Source organism: Lagopus leucura, unplaced genomic scaffold (assembly GCF_019238085.1).
Source record: "Lagopus leucura isolate 7727_CA_CO unplaced genomic scaffold, USGS_WTPT01 Super-Scaffold_73, whole genome shotgun sequence".
Lineage (NCBI taxonomy): Eukaryota > Metazoa > Chordata > Aves > Galliformes > Phasianidae > Lagopus > Lagopus leucura.
This window is the reverse complement of record NW_024962252.1, coordinates 809,474-824,573: the sequence shown is the minus strand read 5'-3', so window position 1 is coordinate 824,573 and position 15,100 is coordinate 809,474. Positions and strand designations below refer to the sequence as shown.

At 41.9% G+C, this 15,100-nt stretch overlaps 1 protein-coding gene across 6 annotated transcripts in view; it reads left to right on the top strand.

Annotated features, from left to right (window-relative positions):
• Positions 1 to 15,100, top strand: part of KLHL29 (kelch like family member 29) — a 402,070-nt gene that overhangs the window by 58,273 nt on the left and 328,697 nt on the right. For 4 of the 6 annotated variants that reach the window (XM_042882334.1, XM_042882351.1, XM_042882324.1 and 1 more), the window contains exon 1: positions 12,937 to 13,012. The gene's annotated coding sequence lies outside the window, so the exon portion shown is untranslated. Of the gene's footprint in view, positions 1 to 12,905; positions 13,013 to 15,100 lie in introns of those variants that run through there. The other 2 variants (XM_042882360.1, XM_042882368.1) reach the window with 1 other exon arrangement.

The window sequence follows — 15,100 nt, the reverse complement described above, 5'->3', positions numbered from 1 at the left end:
GTAGTAACTAATGTGCTACAAACCCTGCAGCCAATAGAATTTAGTGGAATGGAGGAAGTGGAGAATTGGCTAAACAGAGAGCAATTGCATTTCCAGAGAAGGGCGACACAGCTGAGTCTGAAGCACAAATCTTACAAGGAATGGCTGAGGGAACTGGAATTGTTTAGTATGTAGGAGAGGAGAGTCCAGGGAGATGGTACTGCTCTCTAAATCTCCCTGAAAGGAGGTTGGAGTGAGATGGGTGTCAGCCTCTGCTCCCAGGTAACGCTAATCTAACAATAGGTAATGGCCTTAAATTATGACAGAGGATGTTCATGTTATATGTTAGGAAAAAATTCTCAGAAGCAGCGGTGATGCGTTGGAACAGGCTGCCTGGGGAGGTGGTGGAGTCGCCATCCCTGGAGGTGTTCAGGAAGAGTGGCTGTTGCACTGAGTGACACTGTCTAGAGCATTGACAGGCACGGGTTGATGGTTGGGCTAGGTGATCTTTATTGATCTTTATTGATCTTTTCAACCATAATGATTCTGTGATTCTGTGGCTATGAGTACCTGTAACATTATTTCTGCTTTTGGTGGATCACCTGAAGACAGCGCACTGGAAATTATTTGCAGCACAGACATCTTCAGTTGATTTGGACTGTTGTAAAGCCTTATTAGCTTCCACAGGCTTTGCATATCTCTGAACATGAACCATTGCAGGTGCCACAGTGAGGCAGTGTTAGACCTTTACTTGGTGTCATGCTCCTGTAGCGTGGCGTTGAAGTTGGATGGCTCCTGAAGGAGGTGGAAGTGCCCTAGGACCAATGGTTGCATGGGTCAGTTGCATGAAGGCAGATGGTATTTTAATTTTTTTACTCTGCATATGGCAAATGATGGTCATAAAAGAGGGTGATGACACACTGGAACAGGTTGCCCAAGGAGGCTGTGGATGCCCCATCCCTGGAGGCATTCAGGGCCAGGCTGGATGTGGCTCTGGGCAGCCTGATCTGCTGGTTGGTGACCCTGCACATAGCAGGGGGTTGAAACTAGGTGATCATTGTGGTCCTTTTCAACCCAAGCCAGTGTATGATTCTATGATTACGAGGGCACTGAGGAAGAATTTGAAAGAGATACTGATGAAATTTAGAGCTTGTCACTAGAAAGCATATCACCAGAGACCTGGAGCTGTATAGAGGACTTTTGCACTAATTCTGTCTTCACCCTCAAGGTCTAAAGGTGACGCAATGGAAGTAAATAGCAGAATCCCTTCAGCTGGAGCGTGTTTGTTGCGCATACTGCCAGTTTGAAAAGCAGATATGCGATAGGCTTATTCAGAGCGTTTGATGACAGGATGCAGGGCACTGCCTGGGGCTGTAAGGCAAATAACAGTAGTCTTCTTTTTTCTTTTAAATGAGTAACTTTCTGACTATGCTGGTGTTGCCTTGCAACAGAAAAGTAAGCTCTCTATCTGTGTAGTTGCTAAAGTCAGGGATGGTTTACTTTGAGCTGTACATAGGTGTTTCAAGGGAAGCACTGCAGTTCTTCGTGTGTAGTATTTGTGTCTCTAGATTCAAAGCATCATGAAGATGTTAGTAACTTAATGGCATGAAATGACCTGTTCTGTGTCTCAAGTAAGTACTTGTACGAATACTGTCTGCCAAGTCTATTCTTCCCTCTACTCTGTGCTGGTGAGGCTTCATTTGGAGTACTGTGTCCAGGTGTGGAGTCCTCAGTATGGGATAGACATGGACCTGTTGGTGTCCAGAGGAGGGCCACAAAAAGGATCTAAGAGGTGAAACACCTCCACTACAGGAACAGACTGAGAGATCTGGGGATGTTCAGCCTGGAGAAGAGAAGGCTTTGGGGAGGCCTGAGCGCGGCCTGTCAGTATCTGAAGGGGGGCTGGAGGGCTGTGAGTAAGAAGGGGACAGACTCTTTAGCAGGGTCTGTTGTGGTAGAACAAGGGGAAGGGTCGCAGGCTAAAATGAGGAAGATTTAGGCTGGGTATCAAGGAAAGGTTTTTGTTGATGATGTTGCTTTTTCTTGTTGTTTGTTGTATCGTATGGATTTATTTATTTGTTTTTTATTTTTTTGTGGTGGTGGGTTTTTACAATAAGGGTGGTGAAGCAATAGAATAGGTTTCCCAGAGAGATGTTGGATGCCCTCTCCTTGAAGACATTCCAAGTCAGGCTGGATGGGGCTCTGAGTGCTCTGGTCTAGCTGTGGGTCAACTCACCTGTTCACTGCAAGGGAGTTGGACTAGACTGCATTTAAAAGTTCTTTCCAGCTCACATAATTCTGTGATTCTTTGAAGTCTCATTGATAAAGCTAGCTGGGAAGAGCTGGAGGTCGTACCGCTCTGCGGTCCCAGTTGCAACTGGAAGTACATGATTACCAGGAAGGTAGGAACTCTTTAGGGAAATGTTTCCCTCCACTCACCTTGCATACCAACATCAGAGTCTATGGAATTTTCTTAGGAAAACTTAGTTATCAGGCTGCCAGGTGGTGGAAGTTTCCCAGCACTGTATGTAAGAAATCTAAACCCAATGTTTTTATGTAACTTAATTCTTAAATTAAATCTCTGAGCTCAGTTTGAACAGCACGATTGCCTCACTTAGTTGAATAAATTTCGTGATAGTCATACATGCTAAAATCAACAGTTAACATCAGGAGAACAAATTCTTGCTGTGAAGGAATTGCTTCTTTCTCTAATCATTCTCAAGGACTCAAAAGTTTGATTGACAGTAACCTGCACACCTCCCACACTTCCTTTTCTGTCGTCTTGCTTTTTTTTCCCTTTCACTAAGGCAGATCTTTTGTAATCAGTCTGTTTGTTTTGCTGTTTCTTTGGGGATGACAAATTAAGCTGCAGATCTTTTTTTAGTGTTGTAATTACCAGTTGGAGAGAATGGTTTGAGAGCTCCGCCGTGCCAATGGGCTGCTGGTGGTCAGCTCCAGAAGTCTGATTCATTGCTTTGGAAAACCAGTCAAAATCTATGCCTTAAAGGTGTGAGCTTTTGAGCCTTGTCATCGTAATATTGATTTAGGGTGTAATAAAATGGGACTGCTGATAAAGGATTGAGCAAGAGAAATATAATTAGTGCCAATCAACACGAGCTTATAGAAAATAAATCCTGTCATGGTAACCTGATGTCTATTAAGTGTTTTTTATGTATTTGCACGTTCAGATTATAAAGTTAAGATTTGTTATTTATGGCTTCTACAAGACATTTGACTTAATAACATAGTTTTGATTAATTTGGCGTGGCACATGTGAAGGATGAAATTGAGCTTTCTCAGCTTCTACCTTCTAAGGTTCATGTCTTACTCTAAAGTAGTCGTCCTAGGCTCTCTCTGAAGTTGGTGAGGAGCAGGAAGAGTAATTGCTGCAATTGTGAGTTGACACCAGAGGAATGTGGTCTTGCAGGGCAAAGCTTGAATGTCTTCTTCAGCAACTTGTGTGTATGCCTATAGGAGAGGCTGTGCTAAACTTGGATCTGACCCTGCTGCAGATGCTCCCAGAGCCTTGTTGGCAGCTCAAGGAGTATGATGGCGGTTAGGGGTGGAAGAGCATGACTTCAAGCCTCTGGGGTTTCTTGCAGTCATCTTATTACCCTAATCAAAGTGAAGGAAAGAACTCATTAGGTTTTTTCTGTCGGAAACTTTTAAGAAAGCAAGATTCTTCAGCCTGTTGAACAGAAATGTAACAAGATTTGTATTGTAGAAGTGAAAGCCAAGAAAATTTGTGATAGAAAACAAAAACAAAATGGATTTTGACAGCAGGAATAATTAATCAGTAAACCTTTTACCAACGCCCCCAAGACATCTCTAGAAATTTGGTGATCGTGACTGGACTTTTTTTTTTTTTCTTCTGAACAAGGCAAGAAATTGAGTCCTGCGCATTGTAATTTCCAACACGATCTGCCTAAAGCCACAAAGGGGACTGCTAGGGTTATCTAGTCAGTAAATAGAGCGGTGGTCTCTGTGAAGAGGATAGGGCTCCCCTGCTCTGAGATCAAACTGTCATTCTGAAGTGAGTCAGAGAAAATGGAGTCTGTAATTGGGGACTCAGAGCTGGTGATACTTGTCAGTCCTCCCAGTAACTACTCTAGTAGACACACAAAAGCTTTGAAAACCTTCTGGAGATGCAGAATGTTGCTGGCTGTACCACACCATAGCAGCATTTTCACCCTCGCTGTATTTCCTCCTCTTCCAGACTACTTTGCTCTTAAATATTGCATAAGGATGTTGCTTTTTCTTGGGGTATAGCAGGGTTGACTCATCTCATAAGCAAAACAATTTCTTTGCTTTTTTGAGCACAGGCTGTTCTTGATACTGTGAGTTCCCTTCCCATTTTGCAGTATTAGATCTAACAGAATGAGTTTTTTGGTTTTTCCCTCCTCCTTGCTGTCACTGGTCCACTGTGAACAAATGCCTTTATGTTGTCTGCAAAGTTTCATGTGAAAACAGAATTTTCTTTGGCCGTTCTTCTTAGAGCTGCTGTCCTGGCTCTCTCTCGCTCCTGCCTGTTCCTGTCCTGATCTCCAAGACCTCTCCCATCTACCAGCATTCCCCCAGCACTACAGAGCACATGCGGCATGGCTGTGTTCACACCACCCACTGTTCCTTTTGTTGCCTGATTCCCAAGTAATACCGAAACATCTGTGTGTGGCAAAACAATAGGTTTGTTCTGTTTCTAAGTTCTCTGTTGTTTTATTTATTTTCAGAAGGATCTGGAGAAGGTCTTCAACCACAGGAAGTTCGTTTATGTTGTCAAAGCAGCTGAGTACTTTTCAGCCTAAAATGCTTCAGTGCTTTCAACGATAGTCCCTCCAGCTGCTTCAGCGAAGCAATGGAGTTGGGAAGATATGTTAGTCAAACTGTCCTAAAAGTTTCCAGCCTTTTAATTCTAGTGCCTTCAAATCATTGTAGAAAAAGGTATTTTGCTAGTTTTTACTTCAATAAAGAAATAAAAAGCCTTTCAACAGATGTACTTGCCTATTACCTTCATCAAATCTCCAGCAAAGCCAGTGGACTTCAATGAGTCATGAAGAAGCTGACTTCACTTAAAGGAAATGTACCTCTTTTACAAGACTGTATGCATTTGTCTTCAAAGAAACCTCACTATTCAGGTGAACAGTTTTGAACAATTGCAGATGCATTAGAACTCAGCATTCATTTGAATAAGCGGTCTTTTCAGCAGTCTTCTTTACATGTGAATATTTTTCATATCTCTTTTGAACTCTACACATCTCAGCACCTTTCCTTGAGCTTTTCCTGGGGAATAAAAATTAAATAAACTTAGAATGAGTAAGAAATCCCTATTTGCATCATCATTCATCCTCTTGTAAGTCTTGCTACAGAATACCACATAAATTAATGCTGCCTGGATAATGTAATTCTATGTTTAACATGGCTCAGGAGAAGGATAGCGAAATGAATTCTTAGAAGATGGGTTCCTAAAGTGTCTGTCTACATTTTCTTGGGCAACTGAAGGAACTGGGGCTGTTTTTATGGGAAAAACGAGACTGAGAGGAGACCTTATTGCTCTCTTCCAATATCTGAGAGGTGCTTACAGTGAGAGCAGGGCTGGTCTTATTTCAGTGGTGACAGGTGACAGGATGAGGGGAAATAGCCTCAAGTTGTGCCAGGGTAAGTTTAGGTTGGATATCAGGCAGCACTTCTTTACAGAAGGAATTGTTAAGCACTGCAATAGGCTGCCCAGGGAGGCGGTTGAGTCACCATCCCTGGATGTGGTCAAAAACCATTTGTCTGTGGTGCTCAGGGACATGATTTAGCAGAGTGTTGTTAGGGTGGTATGGTTGGGTTGTGGTTGAACTTGATAATCTTTAAGGTCTTTTCCAACCTGAGCAATTCTGTGATTCTTTAGCAGCTTTGTTCAGGTGGGCTGATGTATAGGCTTTAACTTAGAGCATCAGCCCAAGGACGTCTGAAGAAAAAGATGGGACGTGCTAGGCTGCTGATGCTGGATGTCTGATGATCCGTGTGTATAGATTTGTCAGTGTTAATGAACTGTAATCTTTGTGTATCTTGCGGAGTTTTAAAGGATTTTTGAAAAAAATGATTGAATGTCTGTAAAGTATCTTGGCAAACTTTGCTGTAATTGCTCATTTCATTTCAGTTTGCAAAAATAACTTTGTTTATGATCTGATATTTTTAATAGCATATTTCACTGTTTCCATTTAAACTTCGAAGTGACATCTTTGTTTTTCCCTTTTTAAAGAGCAGCATAATCCAGATGCCTGTCAAAAGAGTTGTTGATGTAGCATTTATGAGTAATCCTTCTGTTTGGGTTTTTTGTTTTGTCAGAAATGTTTGCCAAGCTCTTATGAAGCTCCCTGTGAATATTATTGATGCATACTTCCTTTTAAAGAAGTGATTAGCCATGCAGGAATTCAAACTGAACAGTCAGTCCTGAAGCACAAATATTTTCTCAAAAGCTACGTAGTGTCATAGGAGGAGTTAATTTGTCTGTGTAAAGGAAAAGAGGGGCACTGAGCTAAAATTGTTCTCTTTCCCTTAACCCATCTGAACTCTTTGCAGAGGTCAGCATTCTGGTTTTGGAGACTTTTGAAGAAGTGTTACACTGCATAACCTCAGGGTTACTGTCAGTCTATCTAAATCTTTGATGATGAGATGTTAGTAGTTCCTGGCCTTCTTTTAAACAGTTGAGTGCAATTGCAAGAAACGAAAGAGGAAGAAAACATAGCAAGTAGTCTTAGGAATCATAATTTCGAGCCCAGAGCTGCTAGGCAGTAAATTCAATGATGGTGCCATTAAAATATTTATACAAGTAACTTGCACATTAGACATGTGTAGCATTCTCTGCTCTGGTCATCCTTCTTGCGTGCAACTCGGTGGCTGTTGCATAAATTTTTTCAGGCAGTAGTGATGACTGACAGCATTGCCAGGCTTTTTCCAAGCCCCTCAGAATCCTCTCAGCTTGCAGATCTTCAGTCTCCAGACTTCTCAGTGTTTTAGTTGGCTGGTAGGAAAAAGAGAGTTCTGTATATTCTTTATTATCTAACAGATTAGGGTCAACATACACAATAGCATCACTGTACAGAGCTGTCATCATTCCCTATAAGGATGATGAAGTCAAGTGGGGCTTTGAAAATACATATATATTTCAGTTTCAGCTCTAAATAAATACTACTTTTTGCTTCTGTTGCAGCCTGTAGCCATGCCCAGTTGCAGAACCTGCCTAGCTTCTCCTCTAGTTGTTCCCTTTGCAGATCATTTTCTCAGTGTCTGGCAATGTTATAACAGCAGGCACTCTGGAGATTTTCAGTGGTAGAACTGGAACAGGTAAATACACCAAAGACATGGGACAGCACACCTGGTAAACCCCAGCCAATGCAGCACTGAGAGCATTGGGTGCATCAGCCCATCCCTCACTCCATGCCTGCAGGTACTTACCAGATGAAATTATTGCTAAATGAGATTTTTGATTTGCCAGATACAGTGCTGATAAGAACCCTCCTTTTACTGCTTATGAAACTGTTCAACCTGCCTTGTGTTTATATATTTTTTTTCCCCCAGATTTGCTTTCCTTTCTAATTTGCAAAGAGCGTGCTCCACTTGTTCTTCCCTCAGTTTTTTTCCCTTTCATTGCCTGCCACCCTACGCTGTAGCATTTGGCGTGGGGGAGGATGTTTGCAGGGCAAAGCAGCCCGTAAAGGGCATTTTTAAAGCGCTTTCTGCTTCCCAGTTGTTCTGTAGCTTGTCTGCAGGGGCAGCCTTTTGTAGAAGATTTTTGCACAAAACCTTTTCTGATTAATTGACCTAAAATAATAGTCTCCGTGTCCTTGGTTTTCATAGAATCATCCAATGGCTAAGGTGGGAGGGAATCTTAAAGACCATCTAGCTCCAATCCCTCTGCCATGGGCAGAGTTGCAAACCATCAAATCAGACTTCCCAGGATCTCATCCAACCTTGAATGCCTCCAGAGATGGGGCACATACAGCCTGTGCCAGCACCTCACCACCCTCTGAGTAAAAGATTTCTTATTAACATCTAACCTAAAACTCTCCTCTTATAGTTTAAAGCCATCCCCCCTTGTTCTATCACTATCAAACCATGTAAAAAGTTGATCCCCCTCCTGCTTGTAAGCTCCCTTCAAGAAGTGGAACAATGCAGTGAAGTCTCCCTGGACCCTTGTCCAGGCTAAACAAGGCCAACTGCTTCAACCTTTCTTCAAACAAAAGGTGCTCCAGTCCTTTGATTGCCTTTGTAGCCCTCCTCTGGATCCATTTTAGACTTCTTGCTTTCCAAATACTTTTCCAGCTGTGAGCAAGATGTGGAAGGCAAGTGGTGCATGGCATCGTTGCTGAGATGGATGCTGTGTGCTTTGCATCGAGGAGCTCAGAATCAGACCCGTGGGGTTCTTGGGCTGCACTTTCCAGGGCTTTGCGTAATGCAAAACAAACCTAGAGACCAGCTTCCGTCTATTTTCTCTTTGTCTTTCTGCACCAAAAAGCCTACTGCTTCAGCAAGGAAAACATTCTTCTTGAACCCTTAATTTTGCGAGTTGTTACTCAAAACCATTAACATTGCTCTGAAGTTTTTGTCTTTCACTCTACTTTTCCCTGTATTTTGGAAGCTGTTTGACATGCTCATGGCAGTTGTATCATGCTCTCCTGCTTGCTTGCTTATTTTCTCAGTTCTATAGATGCTGCACAAAGTAAGGCAGATCTCTTATTTGCCCCAGGAAGGCTATTTGATTTTTCCAAGTTTCCTTTCATTACAGTATTGAGTTGCCAAATTTTGCTGTTTACTTTATATCATGAGGATGCTGTTTAGATCTGTACACTTCTCACACCCTATGCAGCTCTTGGTTGATATGCTGGTCTGCTCTATTGCCCTTCTTTATAGGGCATCTGTAACAGCAAAGCTCCAAAAGACAGTTTTGCTGCGTAAGAAAACTGTTTTAACTTGGTATGATGCGAAGTCATTCTGTCCCTTACAGCTCTTTGGCATTTGGAAACTTAAAATTCACTTCTTAAAGCTCAAGTGTGATGAGGCAGGATTTAAACTGAAAGGCTTGGGGAGTGGGGTCCGAAATGGCACCGTTGCAACCAACTGGGTAATAAGCCAGGCCAACCAAACAGTGACAGACTTTCCTTAACTGCCTCCAGTGATATGAGCCAGAAGGTCAGCCACATCCCCCTCTACTTCGCCCTGGTGAGGTTACATCTGAAGTAATGGGTCCAGTTCTCTTCAGTTCAAGAAAGAAAAGGATCTTGTAAGAGAGAGTCTTGTGGAAAGCCACAAAAAAAAGTTTGGGGGCCTGGGCATCTTCATTGTGAGGAAAGGCTGAGAGCCCTGGGACTGTTCAGCTTGGAGAGCAGAAGACTGAGATGGATCTTATCAACACTTACAGCCATCTAACAGGTGGAAAGTCAAGAGGATGGGGCCAGTGGTACAGTTTCTTTCTACAGAAGATCCAAACTTGCTTTTGGTTACCTAGGTCTTTTAAGCCTAAGGCATCTCTGATTAATACATTCGTTCATGAAGAAGCTTCTGTCAGGGCAGGTGAGTTCACACCAGTTTCATATACTATGTGGCCTCCTGGTAGTTCTACCCCAAAGGACGAGCTGCTGACATCATGGAAGTTGCTACAATGATGGAGTATCTGAAGTAAATGTGGGGTTTCCAACAGGTTACCTCTGGTCATTTTAATTCAGAAGCTTAGGTGCTGCATAGGATTTATGATTTGTCCATTTCGAGGTTATCAGGCTGCTAATGGATAAATTGGGCTGCTGCTGTAGGCCTTTGTAAGGTGCCTTCAGCTTCATGAAATATTGGTACAGGGAAGTGAGGCTTTATCTTCAAAGCTAGCAAACAAAAGAGAACACCTCTTGGTTTAAAGCTCCTTGCTGTATGTCTGTCTCTTTTACTTTCAGGATTCATGTTAGTGGTTCTGAGCTGACTGACAGGTGTTCTCCTCTCTGCCCCGCACTTTGAACTGCAGTTAAGTTTTGATAAGATCAAAATCCTGTCCTATTAACAGCCAGGCTTTTCTAAAGCAGGGTAGAGAAGGCACCCAAAGCCTAGTAAATAAAGTAAATAATGTATGTTAAACAGTAAAGACCATTAATCCTTTCTTTGTGTTGTCCCAAGTAATAATTTTGACTCGTCTTTGGGACTGCGTGTCCAGGAGTAAGGAAACAGATTTTGAACCTAAGCCCGTCTTTGTGTACCATTTTCATGGTGACGGATTATTCCCTTTCTTGCTCCATTTTCCTTCTGAGCCTTTCTTCAAACATCCCGTATCCAGCTGTGAGGTCTGTTCCGCTTTTCCCTATGGCACTGCCATCTAGAGTCTACAGTCACGCTTTGTAGATGTTCCTCATGTCTTTCCCTTTTGAGGTAGGAAAGAAAAAGATTTCCTTCATGTAAAACTGCCATTGGTGTATCAGACTAGTCCTCTTCCTGATCACAAATCCATTTTATTTTATGGGTTTTTTTTGGTTCTTCAGTTCTGCATAGTCAGTGCTTGCTCTTGAACAAGTCCTGTGATGGCTTTGGGAAGTGAATGTTTCCCTTGGGAGACCTTCCACGTTATTGTGGCCCAGTGTTGCCCTTGAAGAGGATGGGATAACTGTGATGTGGTGATTCACTAAGCAAAGGAGAAATTACTCCCTTGAGTTTTTTCTGTCCTTTCCATAAACTTCTCCATGAAAACAGTGCTCTTTCTGAAAAACAGGAAAACAAACCAAACCAAAAAAAAAAAGAAAAAAAAAAAGCTGTTATTTTGGTTGGAGCTTTTTCAGGCAGTTCAAGCAGAATTCTTTAAGCGTGTCGCAAAAGTCAGAAATACTCCGTTGAAAATGTCTCAACAATGTGTTTGAGCAGCATTATATAAATGAATAGACCAACTATTTGGAAAGCCTAAACTCCAAAATGAGTCTAACCCTGTAAACAAAGCAGCTAACGAGGAGAATGCAGCTCTGTATGACAGAGAAGACAGGAATGATGAGGATAATGCAGTCTAGACACTTCTTTTTGTGTGCCTTCCCAGTCCTTTCGTGTGCTTGCTGCTTGTATTATCATGCTTTGCATTTTTGAGAGACTAACCTTGCAGCTAGCTACTGCTTGAGAAGGGATCTGCTTTTTCTGCACGAAATGAGGACTGAAAATTGTAAATGATTTTGTCTGTTTGCTTTCAGAGATTTCTTTTGGGATGTTAGCAGGCCCCACTTCAAACTTTTATCTTTTTTCCTTCTCTTTGTAATGGTACATCATGAACTGCAGTCAGCTCTCATTACAGGTATTACAGGTCATTTGTTACAACACGAGCTATTTGATCAGCTCATCAAGCCAAAGTTGCTTTATGCTTCATTTACAGAATTATATAAGCATCTATCAGTTCTATTAAACTCTTCTGAAGGAATTTATCATGGCCCAATGGAACTCAGGGCTTCACAGACACTCAAAATGACCTTGGATGCGTTGTGTCGCCTTTTGGTGTCCTTCTTTTCCTGTTACTTTACCACCTTCACCATCCCTTTGAACCATAAGCTCCTCAGTGCTCAGCCAGGTTTGGACTTTCACAGGCGCATGGTTTATTACTTTTATTTTTTTGGTCGGGCTATTTGAACATAGCAAGAGTCATGCAAATACTCTGTAATAACGTACTTGCAGGTCAGGGAGGTGTCCTCCAAGAGGTTTTCCATGATAAACTTCCAACAGCTTGCAGGTAGGGTAAGTGAAGTATATTGCTCTAACAATGCAAAATATGTAGTGTTGCAATTACACAAAACATTATGTTTGTATAAAACAAAATAAGCTTAAGCTGAGGTTATGAAAGAGAAACACTTTGGTTTCTTTGGAGTGGTTTTAAACTGAGACAGAGGAGGTTTAGGTTAGATCTTAGGAGGATGTTTTTCACCCAGAGGGTGGTGAGGCACTGGAACAGGTTGCCCAAGGAGGCTGTGGATGCCCCATCCCTGCAGGCATTCAAGGCCAGGCTGGATGTGGCTCTGGGCAGCCTGGGCTGCTGGTTGGTGACCTGCACACAGCAGGGGGTTGGAACTGGAGGAGCATTGTGGGCCTTTTCAACCCAGGCCATTCTGTGATGATACGAAACCCTGATCACAGTGAACTTCCCTTGAACAACGGAAACTTAGAACTAGCTCGTCTCAGCTCATTTATTCATCTGTGTCTCTCATCATTGTAAGAATCTTCTTCATAGGGCCAGAAACTCCAGTGCTAAAAACGTGAAATCAATAGGGACTGTTATGCTGACTTAAAAATAAATAAATAAATATTTTATTGATTTGCAGATAATGACAGCACTTCATTCTTGCAGGATTACAATCCACTTCCCGTCATGGAGATTACTCCCATATATATTAGATGTGAGATGGAGAACGTAGGTATAAAACTGCTTTGCTTTAATGAGTAGTCATTTTATTCTGGGCACTAAAATGAGATATATTTCTTTAAATTTATCTCTTGGGATTATTTTTACTTCATGGGCAAACCCCGCATTACCAAAGACTTAGAACGCTATTAAACTTTTAAATAATCTTGTGTCGCCTCATTCTTGGGAGTGCTTGAACTTGTCCTCTCTTTGATAGCAACTAATTAAGCAAAATATCGTGCTCTTTCTGCTCTCCTCCACGTCCTTGATTAGAGGGTTAACACTGTGTTATCACGGGTATTAGATGCTCTTTACTAAACCCTAAGAATCCAGCAGCACCGAACTCCCCATGCTTCATAGCAGATTTCTGTCACCTTCAGAGGATTAAATTCTCCATGCCGATCATGGTGGCATGTACCATCTCCCATTCTGCAGCTGTTTTTTTTCTTTCTTCTCCTCTAGCTCATTTAAAGGCTAGTCTTACAAAGCCTAGGTGACTTCATCTTTGTGTATTAACGTAATTCTCTTCTCTTCCTAGGTAATCTGGCTTCCCAGAAACCTCCTGCTAAATGCAAGGATTTGCTGTCCTGTTTACTGACTATTACACCTGAGGCTGATTTTGATACACATTCTGGATATCATAGGGTAAGTGTGCAGTTATCTGTTCCTTTTGCATTTTAATTTTCCTTTTATCTGTCTTACATGAACGTAGTTTGGGTTATGCATTCAGTGACTGCAGCAAATCCCTGTCAGAGCATGTGCAACTGTGTTACACTGGAAAAGAATGTAGAAGGCTGAATGCTAGTGCTATAAACCCAATCAAGGGTATATGCACTGGGTTGTGTGGCTGCAAGAGGGAGTGGAGTTCGTCTCCACAGGCTCAGAGGTTTATATCCTACAGAACTGCAAAAGGCTGTTAGCCACTTTGAGTGCTGTGATTGCTTGGGGTTTTAAGCTACAAAATATACTTACATGTTTGTGTTACAAATGAAACATTCTTTGTTATATAAACGCGTTATAAATACCAGTGAAGTTTGCAAAACTGTGTGTGTAGATATAAAAAAAAAAAAAAGGAAGCAGATTAAAGGTTGCTTAGTTTTTCCTAAAAAAGAGAGAACTGATTTCCTCTCCTACTCAGTTCTATTACGCACATCAAAGAGGAAACATAAATATTGACTTCATCACTGAGTAACTCCCATAGGACTTTTTACCTTTCAGCTGCTAGGGGAAAGTGTAACTTGGTGGATGCAGATTTGGGTTGTCTATTTTTGTCCTTCCTTACAGTGTTGATTCTCTGTTGCTGCCTTCTCTTTCAGCCTGCTGCTTTACTCATCATCACTCCTTTCCTAGCTTCTTTTCCCAATCTTCTTTGTGTGTTTCTCCTTGCAGAGCTAAGCCTGACCCTTGATGCTGTATGACAGCTCTCTTGGCATCCTTTGATCACATTCTGGCTTCTGCCAACTAGATATTTAGAACTGTTGGTTAATTCAGGCTTAAAAGTGCCTCTGGATATCGTCCAGTCTGACCTCCTGCTCGGGGCAGCGTCCCCCAGGTTGCTTAGGGTTGCATGCATTTCAGCTTTGAATATCTCCAAGAATGGAGATTCCAACACTTCTTCAGGCCCCTGTTCCTGTTTCACGATGTCATGAAGGATATTTTCCTTGTCTCTCATTGGAATGTTCATTATTGTAGCTCTTTTCCTGTATCTCTCCGTACTTTCAAGAATAGGCTCACTCTCGTGAGTTCCACTGGGAATTGGAAACTGTAGTGTGATCTCTCTTTCCTCCTTCATGCCTTGTGCTCCAGCCACCAATACCCTCTACCTATCCTGGAGAGCTCACAAGTGTTACATGGATGGGTAAGACCACCCTCAGGCTTGCTGGCTATCCTCTTGCTGACACAGCCCAGGAATGGTGCACTTTCTATTTGCATCAAGACCGCCAAGTCCTCTTTTCTTTTTTTCTTCCCTAATTTTAATCAGCTTAATCTTTCTTGCACACTACACAACAGTTGTTGTGTTGCTTGCTGTTCCCTCTCGATGTTTCTTGCTGAGCACCTCAGCATCCTCAGCACATCTGGATCATAACCTTTCTGGCAGCCTCTTCCCATCAGTAGGTTTGTAGTACACCCATGAAGACTGTTTATAAAGTGTATTTCCCTGAGCAACTAGCTTACAGATTTCAGTGCAGCTTTGATAATTTAAAAATGCTTCTTAATTCCTATCATTAGTTTGTTCATGGTAAAACAGGAAATTGTGTGTATGCTTGAGTGTGTATAAGTATGTGTAGGGAAGTTTATTTAATCTCTTTCTCTGTGCTAGCAATACAATATCATAAATAGTGTATGTAATAATAGAAAAATGAAATTGTTACTTGAAGTCAAGTCTGAATTTTGAATAAGGCTTTTATTTTATATTCCTTCTTTGTTCCAGCATGTGTTTGTAATGCTGTAAAACTGAATATACCAACAGCTGTAATTGTCTTGAAGTTGTAGTAAAATCAAATGTTCTCTAAATAACTTTTTTTTTAGTATCACTCACAATGGTTACAGTGTCATTTTTCCCTATCATTTCATGAGGTGTATATGTTGTGAGATGCCCGTGTTCATTGCAGGGGAGTTGGATTAGATGACCTTTTATGGTCCCCTTCCAACTCAAATGATTCTGCCCCAGCCTTGCCTTGACACACTGAACAGATGGTCCTTGGAGAAGGGAGCTGTACTCCAGCAGGCTTT